Source organism: Macaca fascicularis, chromosome 1 (genome assembly GCF_037993035.2).
Source record: "Macaca fascicularis isolate 582-1 chromosome 1, T2T-MFA8v1.1".
NCBI lineage: Eukaryota > Metazoa > Chordata > Mammalia > Primates > Cercopithecidae > Macaca > Macaca fascicularis.
The window spans coordinates 12,983,962-13,001,739 of record NC_088375.1 but is presented as its reverse complement, the minus strand read 5'-3'; the positions used below and the strand labels follow the sequence as shown (position 1 = coordinate 13,001,739).

The following is a 17,778-nucleotide window of genomic DNA, read 5'->3' as shown; positions in this document are numbered from 1 at the left end:
TTCTAATACGATATGACTGGTCCTGATGAGAAGTGGAGATTAGGATACTGAAACACACAGAAGGAAGCCCGTGTGAGGACACAGAGGAGGGAGGTTGTCTGCAGCCAAGGAGACTGGCATCAGGAGAAAGCAGCCCTGCCAACACCTTGGCCTCCAACTTTCAGCTTCCAGAACTGGAGATCTGCCAGTCAGTGGCACTTTGTCATAGCAGCCCAAGTCGACTAGCACACCTTGCCTAGCCCTGCATTTCTCAAATATATGCAACTACAGAAGTTGTCTTGATTGTTTAGAGCCAAGCCCTGTGCTGCTACAAGGGCATAGGCTGAACCAACCACCTGTCAAGGAGTTTCCATGCAGAAGCAGATGAAGGAGACTTCACCCTAGGGCGAGACCCTTGACCCTGTCCCCAGGAATTCTCCAGCTACGCCTGGGGATGGAAGCTGCCTCCCTGACTACTCTTTTGCTGTTGTGAAGTGCTGGGGTCTCACTCTGTCACTCAGGTTGGAGTGCAGTGGTACCATTACAGCTCACTGCAGCCTCGAATTCCTGAGCTCAAGTGATCCTCCTGCCTAAGCCTCCTGATTAACTAGGACTGGAAGTGCACACTACCACACTGGCTAATTTCTTTGCTCTTTTGCAGAGATGAAGGTCTTGTTATGTTGCCCAGGCTGGTATCAGATTCCTGACCTCAAGCGATCCTCCCACCTCAGCCTCCCAAAGTGCCGGGATTACAGGTGTGAGCCACAGACCCGCTCCCCTGGCAGAGCTTTGAAAACGCATGCAGAGCTGTAGCAGCCGCGGCCCTGCCAGAGAGAGAAGCCCCCATTTTGGGGTTGTTGGGGAGCAGGCATCTGCCAGAGATTCCACCTGGTTCTGGCACGTCTCAGGCCAGCCTGGGCTTCGATTCCTTGGCCAACCCTCCTTCCTTTCTTGCTGAAGTAAATGAGATGTGGTTTATGACGTTTGCAGTTCAGACGGTCTTGACTAATATAGTCTCTATGGAGTCAGATCCTGATGTTCAGCTACTCTTGGTCAGTGGTTGCTGCCGGGGCTCTGGCCTGCCTCTCACTCCTGTAGTAGTGCAGGGCCCTGCAGGGTCACTCTGGGCCTCTGGGACAAGCCTCTAAGCAGAGTGGGTGGCTCTGCTGAGCAGCGTCTGCTGACACCAACCAGACCACTTCTTCCGATGGTGGTGACAGCTGCTCAGTTCTCACCAAGAGCCTGGGGCTCCCTCCCATGGGCTTTCCTGGCACCGTTTGCCGATGGTTATTTAAGCACATATCACAAGGGTGGGTGTGTATCTGTCTTAGGTTATGATCTGAGAGACCAAAATAGACATCCCTGGCCTGGTGCGATGGCTCATGCCTGTAATCCCAGCATTTTGGGAAGCCAAGGTGAGAGGATACCTTGAGCCTAGGAATTCAAGACCAGCCTGGGCAACATAGGGAGACCACACACACACATACATACACATACACACACACACACACACACACACACATACACATACATACACACACATACACACACACACAAGCCAGGTGTGATGGTGCACGCCTGTAGTCCCAGCTACTTGGGAGGCTGATGTAGGAGGATTGAAACTAGGCCGCATAAAACTTAGAAACTAGGCCTCATAAAAAAAAAGAACTTAAAAAAAAATTAACACCAGGTGGCTCTGGATAGGGTCCCACCCTGCCTCGATAAGGTCCCACCCTGATAGGGTCCCACCCTGCCAATTCCGGGAAACAACCTCATGAGGTCCCACCCTGCCAATTCCGGGGGTCCCACCCTGCCTCGAAGTTCCCGGAATCAACAACTCCAGGAAAAAAACCTCATAAGGTCCTGCTCTAACCAATTAGAACAAGACACCTTGCTCAGGCCATAGACAGACCCAATTACCACGCGCCTAAAGCTTTGTTTGAATTTCACGCCCTAAGCTGTGTTTGAACTTGTGTTTGCCTATATAAACAGCCTGTAACAAGCAGTCGGGGTCCCAGGGCCAACTTAGAGCTTGGGACCCTAGCGCGCTAGTAATAAATAACTCTCTGCTGTGAATCTCGTTTCGGTGATCCTTCGTGGCGACCCCTGCCCAGGAGGGAATCGACAGTTCGGTTCCAACATTTGGTGCATTGGCCGGGAAGTGGGGTTGTCCGAGGACCCCCGACCCATCCAGCGGAGACCCATCTGGCCCGGGCCACGGACTGCTGACTGAACGGACCTACCAGGTACTTTCGTTTTGTTCTGTCTGTCTTGCCGGCTAACTCTGAACTCTGGGGAGTACTCCTTCTGAATTAAGTGGGGAAGGGGGACAGACGTGTCCGGCACCTTCCCACTTACGCCCCGGGGGATGCCCTGGCGGTAGTCTGGGAGAAGGCTGACGACTCAGTCAGCCTCCTTAAATCTGTAGGCAGGTCGCCCCTGCCGTCTGAGTATTTTATGATCTTGTGGCACCACTCTCTGGCCGCGCGGCTTCTCCTTACTTGTGGGGTCTTTGTTTTTGTTACTTTCGTTTTGTCCTTGTTATACGTGGATGAAATAAGACAGACGTTGACGACTCCTTTGTCTCTGACCCTGACTCACTTCCCTGACGTTCGGGCTCGAGCCCACAACCTCTCCATAGAAGCCCGTAAGGGACGATGGCGAAAATTCTGCTCGTCCGAGTGGCCTACCCTCCATGTTGGGTGGCCCCAGGACGGAACATTTGACCTCCCAATTATCTTACAGGTTAAAGCAACAGTGATGGATCCTGGGCCACACGGACACCCAGGCCAGGTGGCCTACATAATTACTTGGGAGGATCTGGTCCGAAACCCTCCCTCTTGGGTGAAACCCTTCCTCCATTCCCCTTCCCCACCCCAGTCTACCCTTCTTGCCTTAGAAGCCCCCCCAAAAAAAAATCGGAAACCAGACGCCCATAAGCCAGTCCTCCCAGATGAACCCCAGAGGGATCTCCTCCTTCTTGACCCCCTGCCTCCTCCACCTCAAAACCCCCTTCTGAGACCTCCACCTTACGCTTCACCCTTGCCCCCTGTCTTGTCCCCAGCTCTTTCCTCTACCGCCTCGGCCCCTACCCTTTCTCCAACTTCTCCCTCGGCCCCTCCCTCCACCCCGTCTCCTTCTCCAGCCCCGCCCAAACTCACCCCTCGGACGCCGCCACCGACACCTCCTCGTCTCCGCTTGCGGCGGACTGAGGACCCAGATGGCCCTTCCACTTGGCAATCCTCCCTTTTTCCCCTCCGTACCGTCAATCGCACGGTCCAGTACTGGCCCTTCTCTGCCTCTGACCTCTACAACTAGAAAACCCATAACCCTTCCTTTTCCCAAGACCCCCAGGCCCTAACCTCGTTAATAAAATCCATTCTCCTCACTCACCAGCCCACTTGGGATGATTGCCAGCAACTCTTGCAGGTCCTCCTAACCACTGAAGAAAGGCAGCGAGTCCTCCTGGAGGCCCGGAAAAATGTGCCAGGACCAGGAGGCCTCCCAACCCAACTTCCCAATAAAATAGACGAAGGATTTCCCCTCACCCGCCCAGACTGGGACTATGAAACGGCACCAGGTAAGGAGAGTCTCCAAATCTATCGCCAGGCTCTGTTGGCGGGTCTCAAAGGGGCAGGAAAGCGCCCCCAAAATTTGGCCAAGGTAAGGACCATAACTCAGGAAAGGGATGAAATCCCGGCAGCCTTCATGGAAAGGCTTCTGGAAGGGTTCCAAATGTATACCCCATTAGACCCAGAGGCCCTAGAACATAAGGCTACCGTAGCTATGGCATTCATAGACCAAGCTGCATTAGATATCAAAGGAAAACTCCAAAGACTAGATGGAATCCAAACCTATGGATTACAGGAATTGGTTAAGGAGGCAGAAAAAGTGTATAATAAGAGAGAAACCCCTGAGGAAAGGGAAGCCAGGTTAGCGAAGGAACAGATGGAGCGAGAGGATCGTAAGGACCGAGTGAGGGATAAGCATTTAACAAAAATCCTGGCGGCAGTTGTGAGAGAAAAAGGACCAGGGAGAGAGGGAGAGAAGCGGAGGCGGCCGGCTGGCCCCCGTGTCTTCGCATCATGGCAGCCACCGCTATGCTGGTCAAGGACTCTGCTAAGTTAACCCTTGGGCAGCCACTAACTATTACCCCACATGCTCTAGAGGCCATAGTGCGGCAGCCCCCGGACCGGTGGATAACCAACGCACGCCTAACCCACTACCAGGCCCTCCTACTGGACACGGACCACGTCCAGTTTGGCCCTCCGGTCACCCTAAACCCTGCTACGCTGCTGCCGGTACCAGAAGACCAACCAAGCCCACACAATTGTCGGCAAGTACTGGCTGAGACCCATAGAACACGGGAAGACCTTAAAGACCAAGAACTCCCAGACGCGGATCACACCTGGTACACAGACGGCAGCAGTTACCTTGAATCAGGTACCCGGAGGGCGGGAGCGGCGTTAGTAGATAGCCACAACACCATTTAAGCACAATCACTACCTCCTGGCACGTCTGCACAGAAGGCTGAGTTAATAGCACTAACCAAGGCCCTAGAGCTGTCCAAGGGAAAGAAAGCTAACATTTATACTGATAGCCGGTATGCCTTTGCAACGGCTCATACTCATGGAAGTATCTATGAAAGAAGAGGTCTCCTAACCTCAGAAGGAAAGGAAATCAAGAACAAAGTTGAAATAATTGCCTTATTAAAAGCCCTTTTTCTTCCTCAAGAAGTGGCTATAATTCACTGCCCCGGGCATCAGAAAGGACAGGATCCAGTCGCAGTAGGAAACAGACAGGCTGACCAAGTGGCCAGGCAAGCCGCCATGGCGGAAGTACTGACCCTAGCCACAGAACCTGACGAAACCAGCCACATAACTATTGAACATACTTATACCCCAGAAGACCAGGAAGAAGCAAAAGCCATAGGGGCTATAGAAAACAAAGACACTAAAAACTGGGAAAAAGGAAGAAAAATAGTCCTTCCCCAAAAGGAGGCCCTGGCAATGATCCAGCAGATGCATGCCTGGACACACTTGAGTAATCGAAAGCTAAAATTACTGATTGAAAAAACTGACTTTCTAATCCCAAAGGCAAGTACCCTCGTAGAACAAGTGACATCTGCCTGTAAGGTCTGTCAGCAGGTAAACGCTGGGGCTACCCTAGTGCCAGAAAGGAAACAAACTCGTGGTAATCGCCCAGGAGTCTATTGGGAAATAGACTTCACTGAAGTAAAACCTCACTATGCTGGATATAAGTACTTACTAGTGTTTATAGATATCTTTTCAGGATGGGTAGAAGCCTACCCCACCCGGCAAGAAACGGCACACATAGTAGCCAAGAAAATTCTGGAAGAAATCTTTCCTAGATTCAGACTTCCTAAGGTAATTAGGTCAGATAACGGGCCGGCCTCCGTTTCTCAGGTAAGTCAGGGGCTCGCCAGGATATTGGGGATTAATTGGAAATTACATTGTGCCTATAGACCCCAGAGCTCAGGACAGGTAAAAAGAATGAATAGAACAATAAAAAAGACCCTTACTAAATTGACCTTAGAGACTGGTTTAAAAGATTGGAGACGCCTCCTATCCTTAGCTCTGTTAAGGGCCCGAAATACGCCTAACCGTTTTAGGCTCACTCCATATGAAATCCTCTACGGAGGACCTCCCCCTTTGTCAACCTTGCTTAACTCCTTCTCCCCCTCCGATCCTAAAACTGACCTACAGGCTCGGCTAAAAGGACTCCAGGCAGTACAGGCCCAAATCTGGGCCCACTTGGCAGAACTGTACCAACCAGGACATCCACAGACCAGTCACCCCTTCCAGGTGGGAGACTCTGTCTACGTTAGACGGCACTGCACTCAAGGACTAGAGCCTCGGTGGAAAGGACCCTACATTGTTCTCCTGACCACGCCCACAGCCATAAAGGTTGACGGAATCTCCACTTGGATCCACGCATCCCACGCCAAGGCTGCTCCAGAGACGTCTGGACCAACACCACTTGAGACATGGAAACTCCGACGCTCCGCGGACCCGCTCAAGATAAGACTCTCTCGTATCTAACTCCTTGCTTATTGTTTGCCCTTCTTCCCTGCGCCGTCTCTAGTGTAGTTTTTGACGCTAACCCCCACCAGCCATTTAGCCTGACCTGACAGATAATTAATTTTAATAATCAAGAGGTCTTAAATAAGACCTCCGAGAATGCTCCTATAAAGACTTGGTTTCCAGACCTCTATTTCAACCTAAAAAAAAAAAAAATAGCAGGAAAGATAAAAAACACAGGCCCTTGGTTTACTGGTCCCACAGGAGTCCTATTAAGGACTCCTCAGGATGGACAAGAATGGAAAGGACAGGCTAGAAAGGTGTCCATCAGCCAGAACAGGTTTTATGCCTATCCCGGATTCAGGACAGGACAAATAAGAAAAACTTGTGAAAATCTGACTCACTTGTATTGCAAAAGCTGGTCCTGTGTGACTACTAATAATAGAAAGTAAAAATAGGCCACAAAACCTTGGTATATAACCATATCCTTTGTCCAGCCCTGTACCACAACCCGATATTTGGAAAATTGCAACCTGGTTCGCATCAAGTTTGAAGATGCGGCAAAATCTGATAACAGATAGATAACAACAAGGTTAATATAAGGTCTCTATTTATACCAGCACAACCCGCCTAAAATTCCCCTCCAAATCAGACTATTAGTCAATCCAGACACTGCCCCTGTTGCAGTAAGGCCAAACCAGGTTTTATTAGAAGCTAGGAAGCCCCCGGTTTCCATATCAGAGAAGCCCCAACTAAAAGCTCCTCAAAGCACCTCCCCGCCCTTAATCTCCCTCACCCTCGCCGACATGTTAGGAATTAAGGTAGCGGCTAGAGTTAAGACCGGGACAGCAGCCCTAGTGCATGGTAACCATCATCTGCAACAACTTAGAGTAGCCATAGATGAAGACCTTAGAGCCATAGAACAATCTATCACAAAACTTGAAGAGTCCTTGACTTCTCTGTTTGAAGTTGTATTACAAAACCGACAAGGACTAGAAATTGTCTTTCTGAAAGAGGGCGGGCTCTGTGCAGCCCTGAAAGAGCAATGTTGTTTTTATGCAGATCATTCAGGAATAGTTAAAGATTCTATGGCAAAACTAAGAAAAAGATTAGACAAGAGAAAAAAAGAGAGAAAATCTCAACAAAGTTAGTTTAAAAATTGGTACAACCAATCCCCTTGGCTTAGCACCCTAATCTCCACCATCTTAGGACCCCTCATCCTGCTCACGCTCATCCTGACTTTCGGGCCATGCATACTCAACCGCTTACTCACCCTTATTAAAAATAGATTAAACATAGTACATGCTATGGTTCTGACCCAACAATACCAGACCCTCAGGACTGTAGAAGAGGCTCAAGATTGAGCCTCTGACACAAAAAGAGGAGGGAATGAAACTAGGCCGCATAAAACTTAGAAACTAGGCCTCATAAAAAAAAGAACTTAAAAAAAATTAACACCAGGTGGCTCTGGATAGGGTCCCACCCTGCCTCGATAAGGTCCCACCCTGATAGGGTCCCACCCTGCCAATTCCGGGAAACAACCTCATGAGGTCCCACCCTGCCAATTCCGGGGGTCCCACCCTGCCTCAAAGTTCCCGGAATCAACAACTCCAGGAAAAAAACCTCATAAGGTCCTGCTCTAACCAATTAGAACAAGACACCTTGCTCAGGCCATAGACAGACCCAATTACCACGTGCCTAAAGCTTTGTTTGAATTTCGCGCCCTAAGCTGTGTTTGAACTTGTGTTTGCCTATATAAACAGCCTGTAACAAGCAGTCGGGGTCCCAGGGCCAACTTAGAGCTTGGGACCCTAGCGCGCTAGTAATAAATAACTCTCTGCTGTGAATCTCGTTTCGGTGATCCTTCGTGGCGACCCCTGCCCAGGAGGGAATCGACAGTTCGGTTCCAACAGGATCACTTGAACCCAGGAGGTCAAGGCTGCAGTGAGCCATGATCACACCACTACAGTCCAGCATGGGTGACAGAGCAAGACCCTATCTCGAAAACAAAACAAAACAAAACAGCAAAATAGACACTCCTTTATCAACTAAGACAGACCCTAAGGTTAAGGAGCCAAAACTTACCGACAGGTGGACTCAAAGTTTGGCAGCCATGGCAACTTCTTAAATTCCTACAGGAAAAACCACACTCTTGATAAACTCCCTAACAATAGGAGCTAACCAGCAAATTATCCTAACTCTGATTTACAACCCAGACCACTAAAACTTCGACTGGACAGAGGACCATCTTACACACGCTCTTTCCTGACAAGCAACTGCACACCTCCAGCCAGTTGCAGTCAGATCTAGAGACTGCACACAAACTGTCTGTGTCCTCTAGGTTACCTTTGACATAAAGAGCCCAATTCCACCTCATTTTAATCTAGGCCTCCCACAAAGTGAACATGGGATGTATGTTACATATGTGTTTACTTATTGCACACACACTGAGCTCCCCTCATAAATATGTATCGATTTTGCCCCAGACTTGCTGAATATGCATGACTCTATTGTGTAACACAGACCCTGTGAAGCGTAACACCCATCCTGCCCTTTCCTTCTTTGAAGAGAGAGCACCTTCAGTCCCAGCTGGAGACCATCGCTTCCTGGTTTGCAAATTAATGTCAACCAACAAAGCTCTCCCTTTTTTTTTTTTTTTTTTTTTTTTTTTTTTGAGATGGAGTCTTGCTCTTGTCACCCAGGCTGGAGTGTAGTGGCTTGGTATTGGCTCACTGAAACCCCCACCTCATAGGTTCAAGCAATTCTCCTGCCTCAGCCTCCCAAGTAGCTGGGACTACAGGCGCCTGCCACCATGCCTGGCTAATTTTTGTATTTTTAGGAGTGACGGGGTTTCGTCATGTTGGCCAGGCTAGTCTCGAATTCCTGACCTCAGGTGATCTGCGGGCCTTGGCCTCCCAAAGGGCTGGGATTACAGGCGTGAGCCACTGTGCCCGGCCAGCATTGACTCTTCTACAGCTTGCTGTTGCAGAGTCAAAAAGGATCCAGACCAAGATCCAACCTCCACAGCAGCTCAGAGTTAAAATGCCATTACTCGAGCAGCACTTACTGGAGCGGAACAGAACTGGCTGCTCACTGGCCCTTGGCCTCGCTGCCCTTGCTGGGGGGAGACCAGAGTCCAGAGCCTGGCTGCATATTGAAGGATGCCAGCCAGACAGGGCAGCAGGGGAATTGCAGTTCATAAGGTCATCAGCTCCAGGGGCCACTATTATAGCCATGGAATTGGCTGTGATCTCATCCCAGGTTGGCGGAAGCGGTGGGTCCTCACTGGGCTTTTTGGGCCACGTTGCCCAGTGGCTCAGAGCTAGACATGAGGCTTTCTGGGCCAGCTCTGACCTCAGTTAGCTGTGTGCCTTTAGGGAAGGTCCCTAACCCTGAGCTTCGTTTAATCGTCTGTTAGGGAGAACAATAATTATACATTAATAAAGACATGTTTAGGGATGAACAAAATACTGTGTGTTAAAATGTTTAATTCTAACACCTTAAAAATGGTTGTTTTTGGTTCGTTTGCTCATTTGGTTGGCTTAACTCCAATCTGTGGTCCTCCTCCCCCTGTACCTCTTATGGTCTGACCTCCTTAGGTTTCTCCAAAACCTGCTCGCTCTCATTCCTCGCAGCTCACACAGGATGTGCTATCTGAACCCCTACTTTTCTGTGTTCATTCTTTTTCTTTTACATTCCTAGTTCCTCCTGGGCCCTTGAGGCCTCCCTAATTGTATACTTCCTTCTTTCCATCTTAATCGTGTGATTCTCAGTCCTGGAGCTGGGAAATTGTGCACCTAGTAAGTGACTGCTCATTTCAGGGCCATGCATGGCTGAGTCACTTGTGTTTTTTGTTTGTTTGTTTGTGTTTTTGATACGGAGTCTCACTCTGCTGCCCAGGCTGCAGTGCAGTGGCGTGATCTCGGCTCACTGCAACCTCTGCCTCCCGGGTTCAAGGGATTTTCCTGCCTCAGCCTACTAAGTAGATGGGATTACAGGCACACACCACCATGCCTGGCTAATTTTTGTATTTTTAGTAGAGACGGGGTTCCACCATGTTGGCCAGGACGGTCTCGAACTACTGACCTCAAGTGATCAACCACCTCGGCCTCCCAAAGCGCTGGGATTACAGGCATGAGCCACTACGCCCGGCCTAATTTTTGTATTTTTAGTAGAGATAGGGTTTGCTATGTTGGCCAGGCTGGTCTCGAACCCCTGACCTCAGGTGATCTGCCCACTTGGCCTCCCAGAGTGCTGGCATTACAGGCCTGAGCCACCGCGCCCAGCCTCAAGTCAGTTGTTGGTCGCCCAGCCCCAAGTCAAAGGGGAGAGACATAAAGAGCGAGACAGACCAGCATCTACCTGTCAGCGTTAATGTAAGAACAGCTCAAGGTCTTCCATCGCCACCGTTAAACTGTCGGGATCAGCACCATTCATGGCTCCCAATTGGTGGGGGTAGGGCTAGGCACTTACATGCATTATTTTAATATTTCATTTTCACAGTAGCTCTGTGAGGTTGATGGCCTAGTCTGGACAGGAAGAGCTGTGGGTATCGACAAGGCTGTGCTTACAGTACCTCAGTGAAGCACAGCACTTGTGCATCCCAGCAAAACTCAGAGCGACCCATTTCTCACCTCAGTAGCTGGCATCTGTGCGCCAGCGGCCTGCCTCCTTCTCTGGGGCCCCAGTTTGCTCCCGAAACTCACCCAGCTTGCTGACAGGGGACTGTGCAGGCTGCTGCTGTAATCTGGTGGTGGCCTCTCATCAGACTGCCACAGACGATCGCCCTGAGGCTTGGATGTGGAGGTTGTCCAAGCAGAAGGCTGGCAATATTCCCACAGCCCAGACGTGCTGAGGCAGCATCCATGAGTCAGGCCGTGGCTGCTGCAGCCACGTTGTGGCTTTGTGCTGTGGTCGTGTGCGGAGCAGAGCAGCCACTCACCCATCCACTGACTCTCCAAATTGCTTCTTAGCACCTATAATTCCAGTTCTCCTGGGAAAAGCCCTGCAAGACCCAGGCTTTCCCCAACCCTGTTCTGCTGATTCCTTTTGGTCGATTTCCCAGTATGAGATCCAGTATTATTCCTTTTGAAATTGCATTCCCTGCTGTTTTCCCACATTGAGAGCTCAACTAAGAGGCACTTTGTTAAGAATCTGCTTCTAGGTGCTCTTGGACCAAGTTTAAGTTCTCTGTCCACTCTAGCAGGGCCCGTCTACTCCCAGGGCATCTGTCTGAAGCGGGGCCTCCTGGCCAAATCCTACCAGCCAAGACCTGGATCTCCCAGAGCTCAGAAAGCTCCCACTTGCAGGACCCCTTGGCTTGCCTTCCTGCCTCCTTTCTCTCCCTTTGTCCCCTAGTCTCCAGATGAGAAGACACAGGATGACTCTTGTCCCAAGAAGGCCTTTACTTGCGCTGTGGGCACAGAGGTCTTTCTTCCCTCTCTAAACACAAAGCAGTCACTGTGCTCTGCCTTGCAGAGGAAAAATGCAAATAGTGCTCTGGGTGTGGCCAAGTTCCTTGGGCCTCAAGTGCTGGCCTGCATTCTTTATGGGGTAGCCTTTGTTTTCCCTTCCTGCAGGCTGGGCCTGAACTCTGAAGATTACTTAAAACTCATACTATGCCAGGACATGGACATCACAATAAACTAGGTAAAGAGTGTCAACTCAAAGACTATTTAAGATTAATTGCTACACAAGAAAACTTGAAATGCTCTGAAAGCTTTTGAACCATAAATGAAAGAAAAGTTCATCACCATGTCCTGAAGCTTGAAAACAACCCTAAGAATCTACAAGACTAACAATGAGTTGCAAAGCTGAAACCAACTCTCCTGAACTTTAATAACAAAAACAAGGCGTGATCAATTGTGCGAGAGGAAAGAATTATCTCTCTATTCCCTCTACAGAAATATATTATTGCAGAATTATTCTTTTTGTTGTCATTTGTTTCATTTTTAATTTTTATTTTTAGAGACAGGGTCTCGTTTGTTTGTCCAGGCTGGAGTGCCGTGGCATGATTATTGCTCACTACAGCCTCGAACTCAGGGGCTGGAGTGATCCTCCAACCTCAGCCTCCCAAGTAGCTAGGACTATAGGTGTGCAGAATCATTCTTATATGAAGAGGGGTATACAGCCAAAAAATGCAGAGGTACTTCGGGCAATTACTAAGCAAAAACATAGCATTATTCTTCTGAGTTTTGTGATATTTGTAGTATTGGTCTTCTAAAACTTTGTAATTTGTTCCAAATAAATTTCTTGTTCTAAATAAATATTCACTTTAGTATTAAATTTTGTATATGTAACTTTATTTTTTCTTTCTTTTTTTTTTAAATTCTTTTTTATTATTATACTTTAAGTTCTAGGGTACATGTGCACAACGTGCAGGTTTGTTACATATGTATACATGTGCCATGTTGGTGTGCTGCACCCATTAACTCGTCATTTACATTAGGTATATCTCCTAATGCTATCCCTCCCCACTCCCCCACCTCATGACAGGCCCTGGTGTATGATGTTCCCTTTCCTGGGTCCAAGTGATCTCATTGTGCAATTCCCACCTGTGAGTGAGAACATGCAGTATTTGGTTTTCTGTTCTTGCGATAGTTTGCTGAGAATGATGGTTTCCAGCTGCATCCATGGCCCTACAAAGGACACGAACTCATCCTTTTTTATGGCTGCATAGTATTCCATGGTGCATATGTACCACACTTTCTTAATCCAGTCTATCATTGATGGACATTTGGGTTGGTTCCAAGTCTTTGCTTTCTGAATAGTTCCGTGATAAACATATGTGTGCATGTGTCTTTATAGCAGCATGATTTACAATCCTTTGGGTATATACCCAGTGATGGGATGGCTGGGTCAAATGGTATTTCTAGTTCTAGATCCTTGAGGAATCGCCACCCTCTCTTCTGCAATGGTTGAACTAGTTTACAGTCCCACCAACAGTGTAAAAGAGTTCCTATTTCTCCACATCCTCTCCAGCACCTGTTGTTTCCTGACTTTTTAATGATCGCCATTCTAACTGGTGTGAGATGGTATCTCATTGTGGTTTTGATTTGCATTTCTCTGATGGCGAGTGATGATGAGCATTTTTCATGTGTCTGTTGGCTGCATAAATGTCTTCTTTTGAGAAGTGTCTGTTCATATCCTTTTTAATGGGGTTGTTTGTTTTTTTCTTGTAAATTTGTTTGAGTTCTTTGTAGGTTCTGGATATTAGCCCTTTGTCAGATGTGTAGGTAGATTGCAAAAATTTTCTCCCATTCTGTAGGTTGCTTGTTCACTCTGATGGTAGTTTCTTTTGCTGTGCAGAAGCTCTTTAGTTTAATTAGATCCCATTTGTCAATTTTGACTTTTGTTGCCACTGCTTTTGGTGTTTTAGACATGAAGATCTTGTGCATGCCTATGTCCTGAATGGTATTGCCTAGGTTTTCTTCTAGGGTTTTTATGGTTTTAGGTCTAACATTTAAGTCTCTTATCCATCTTGAATTAATTTTTGTGTAAGGTGTAAGAAAGGGATCCAGTTTCAGCTTTCTACATATGGTTAGCCAGTTTTCCCAGCACCATTTATTAAATAGGGAATCCTTTACCCGTTTCTTGTTTTTGTCAGGATTGTCAAAGATCAGACAGTTGTAGATGTGTGGTATTATTTCTGAGGGCTCTGTTCTGTTCCATTGGTCTATATCTCTGTTTTAGTACCAGTACCATGCTGTTTTGGTTACTGTAGCCTTGTAGTATAGTTTGAAGTCAGGTAGCATGATGCCTCCAGCTTTGTTCTTTTGGCTTAGAATTGTCTTGGCAATGAGGGCTCTTTTTTGGTTCCATATGAAGTTTAAAGTAGTTTTTTCCAACTCTGTGAAAAAAAGTCATTGGTAGCTTGATGGGGATGGCATTGAATCTATAAATTACCTTAGGCAGCATGGCCATTTTCACGATATTGATTCTTCCTATCCATGAGCATGGAATGTTCTGCCATTTGTTTCTTTCCTTAAAGAGGATCTCCAGTATTGAATAAGGTTGCAGGTCCCACAAAAACTGGATCTGGCCCGGTCTCTGGAACTGCTTTCTCAGCACTACTTTCAACGTATCCCTCACCTTCATTCCTTTTACCCTGCCCTGGAGCCATAGGTAAAGCCTTTCTTGCATAGTTCACCAAAGCCTGGAGATTTCAACCACTATCAATGGCTATACATGTTGTGTGCCCAGGGACACCCATGGTGCAATCATAATAGCTAATTTTCCCTGCAGTGCATGAATCTTATACTACTGAAAGCAAGATCTGGTCAGTTCTCAGTCCCTTCGATGTAATGAAATTGTGTGGGTGCAACTAGCCACGTCTTCTTGCATGAGCTCCTTGAAACACTGCCTTTTCTGGAGATGAAAATAGGAACCTATTAGGAAGAACATTGAACATTATCAGACAGCTTAAATGCCTTTGCAAGAACTCCTGGAAAGAACTGGATCTAATTTTCCCCTCTGAAACTTGAGAAAACCACTCACTGTGACTTCCTGGAGAAGGGAATGATGTTGTTTTTTTGGGGTGAGGGGAACAGAGTCTTGCTATATCGCCCAGGCTGGAGTGCAATGGCTTGATCTCAGCTCACTGCAATATCTGCCTCCCGAGTTCAAGTGATTCTTCTGCCTCAGTCTCCTGAGTAGCTGGGATTACAGGTGCACACCACCAGGCCTAGCTCATTTTTTTACTTTTAGTAGAGAGGGTGTTCCACCATTTTGGCCAGGTTGGTCTCAAACTCATGACCTCGTGATCTACCCACCTCGGCCTCCCAAAGTGCTGGGATTACAGGCGTGAGCCACCACGCCCAGCTGAGGGTATGATGTTAACATGCTTCTTAAGATTCATTTATAGCAACAATTTCATTCTGTTTCCAGGCGAATAGGAAATAGTCTATGTTCTTGACCTTGTAGACTAAATTTCCTTTTTTACCGCAGATCCACTTAATACCAAAGTTTTAATGAAATTATTGAATCATTAAGAGAGCATTTCTGAGCAGCTCTAGGAAGGTTATACTACCTGCCTGTTTGCTTAGGTACTAGTTAGGGATTGTCCTAGATTTGGAGTTTATTATGAAGAATCCCACTGGAACTACTTGCTTAAATTAAAATTTGATTTTTATCTTATGACTGGAGGGATGTAAACAGTCTAAGACAGATTTATGGTGATAGTTGCACAACTTGGTGAAGTTACTGAAAATCACTGACTTATACACTTTGAAATGAGTGAACTTTTATTCGATAATGTTTTTTAAAAATCTGATATGCTTAATGCTCTTTCAATTTAGGAATTACAAACATGAGAGCAAAAAATAGGCATAAAATTCATGTATATCTTACAAAAAGTACAATTTGTTAGTTAAAATAGGAACTTTTAAAACACTCCTGGCTTTTACACAAGAATAATCTTAGCTTGTAAAACCCTACTTATCACTTATGCTATCTTACCTACTCCTTGAATCTCAGCACTCCTAAAACCTTTGAAACTCTTAGCATTCAAATTTTAAGATTGTGACTTAAACCAAAAAGCTCACAAAAAATGTAGACTTTGTCCTGAGTGGCTAAGAACAAACATTCCAGCCAGTGAATCAGTTGTTCATTCAATAATGAATCCAACACCTAACACGTGCTGATCTTGAAAGTGAAGAGGTAACTGTGTGTTTCTAACACTTTAGGTTTGGTGGAGCAGGACTTGTCATTGCCTAGAGCAAACAAAAAGTCTTTTATGGGCAGAATTCAGAGACTGAGAGCCACATGACACTAAGTTTTCAAAGCTTGAATTTTTAGAATTCTACTGTAACTGCTGAGGTGGTTTCCTCTAACAATGTACAACTATGAATATAAATAAGTCCAGCCTGATGATGGGATTCTCTGCTGTTAGGTCAAGGTTTCCATTTTTTAAGGGGCCTGCCCTCCTTAGTTGACTGACATTCCTTCTGGCTAGTGTGTTTTTTCTGGGGGCCTCTATTAATATTCTAGATTGAGCAGGCTATGGCTGGTTATATGGTTCCTAATGATAATTTATTTCTATAGCTGGAATCAGCAGAACCAAACAGTACAAAGTGTTCCTTCCCAGGGAAATACTAGCATGGATTTGGTTGTTGAAACCAGCTACTTGCCACCTTGGAAATTCGAGTCCTCTGAAGCGGAACACAGACAGACAGGTTTTATTGGGCAGGAAGTATGGGAGGGGTCTGTTCGCTCATTTCAAGTACACAAGTCATTGATTTTTAGTAAATTCATCAAGTCCTGCAACTATCACCATAAATGTGTGTTAAACTGTTTTCATCCTTCCAGTCATAAATTACAAATCAGATCTTAATTCAAGCAGGTAGCCCCAGTGGGATTTTCTCTAATAAACTCTGGGAGGGGTATCCCGCATGCTGCTGTCAGTGGAACTGGAGGAGCTTCACACTGGGGGTTCCTGGAGTCCTGAGCAGTATAGAGGCAGGGTAGGAGGTTTGGAACTGCAAGAGATGCCTGTTGGTAGCCTGATCTCAGAGACCAGACAAGTTGCAAAACAGGAATTCCATCTTTAGCTTGCCTTCTTTTCACTCCCTAAACATTTAAAAGGAAGTAGGAAAGAATTCCTGAGGACAGATAATAAAAAAGATAATCTCATGCAAATGTGATATACATTTTCCAAAACGTGAATTTTCAACTTTTTTTTTTTTTTTTTTTTTTTGAGACAGAGTTTCGCTCTTTTTGCCCAGGCTGGAGTGCAATGGCGCAATCTCAGCTCACCGCAACCTTCGCCTCCCGGGTTCAAGCGATTCTCCTGCCTCAGCCTCCCGAGTAGCTGGGATTACAGGCATGTGCCACCACCCCGGCTAATTTTGTATTTTTAGTAGAGACGGGGTTTCTCCATGTTGGTCAGGCTGGTCTTGAACTCCCGACCTCAGGTGATCCACCTGCCTCGGCCTCCCAAAGTGCTGGGATTACAAGCGTGAGCCACCACGCCCGGCTTTTTTTTTTTTTTTTTTTGAGATGGAATCTCGCTCAGTCACCCAGGCTGAAGTGCAGTGGTGCGATCTCGGCTCATTGCAATTTCCACCTCCAGGGTTCAAGCAATTCTCCTGCCTCAGCCTCCCGAGTAGCTAGGATGACAGGCACCCACCATCATGCCCAGCTAATTTTTGTATTTTTGTAAAGACAGGGTTTCACCATTTTGGCCAGACTGGTCTCGAACTCCGGACCTCTGGTGATTCAGCCGCCTTGGCCTCCCAAAGTGCTGGGATTACAGGTGTGAGCCACCACGCCAGAACAATTTTCAACTTTTAACAACACGCATAACATAATCTAGGAAGATCTGTAACAGTAGGGAAAGGTATTTGTCCCCATCTGGACTTCCAGCCTGGGCACTCCCTTTCTCCACCTGGAAAATTCCCTACTTGAAGGGAATGAAGTGGAAGCTTCCATAGAAGCGGCAGATGCCAGGGAGTCATGCTCCCAGCCACTCTTGCTGCTAAGATGAGAGCATGTGGTCTAGGCTCTGCTAATCAAATGCCCCTGCTCCAGACTTTGAATTGGAAGCTTGTGACTTAAGGAAGCATGGACTGCATAATCTATGCTACAGAGGGATTCACTTATCCAAAACCCTTTGTAACCTCTTCCCTTTGCCTGTCCCTACTATAGAGGCTGGACGTGCCAACTGAGTGCTTCCCTTAGAGCTCTAGATGGCTTACGGCCATCTAGGACTGTTGCTGTGGATTTATTGTGTAACTCTCACTCACCAATCCCCTAACTGGCC

General features: G+C 47.0%; 1 long non-coding RNA gene across 1 annotated transcript; it reads left to right on the top strand.

Moving 5' to 3' along the window:
* The first annotated feature begins 2,795 nt into the window (after positions 1–2,795).
* On the top strand, positions 2,796–7,867 carry LOC135970623 (uncharacterized). Its single transcript, XR_010586408.2, has 2 exons — positions 2,796–7,533; positions 7,571–7,867. It is a non-coding gene; the product is annotated as an uncharacterized lncRNA (long non-coding RNA).
* Positions 7,868–17,778: the final 9,911 nt, after the last annotated feature.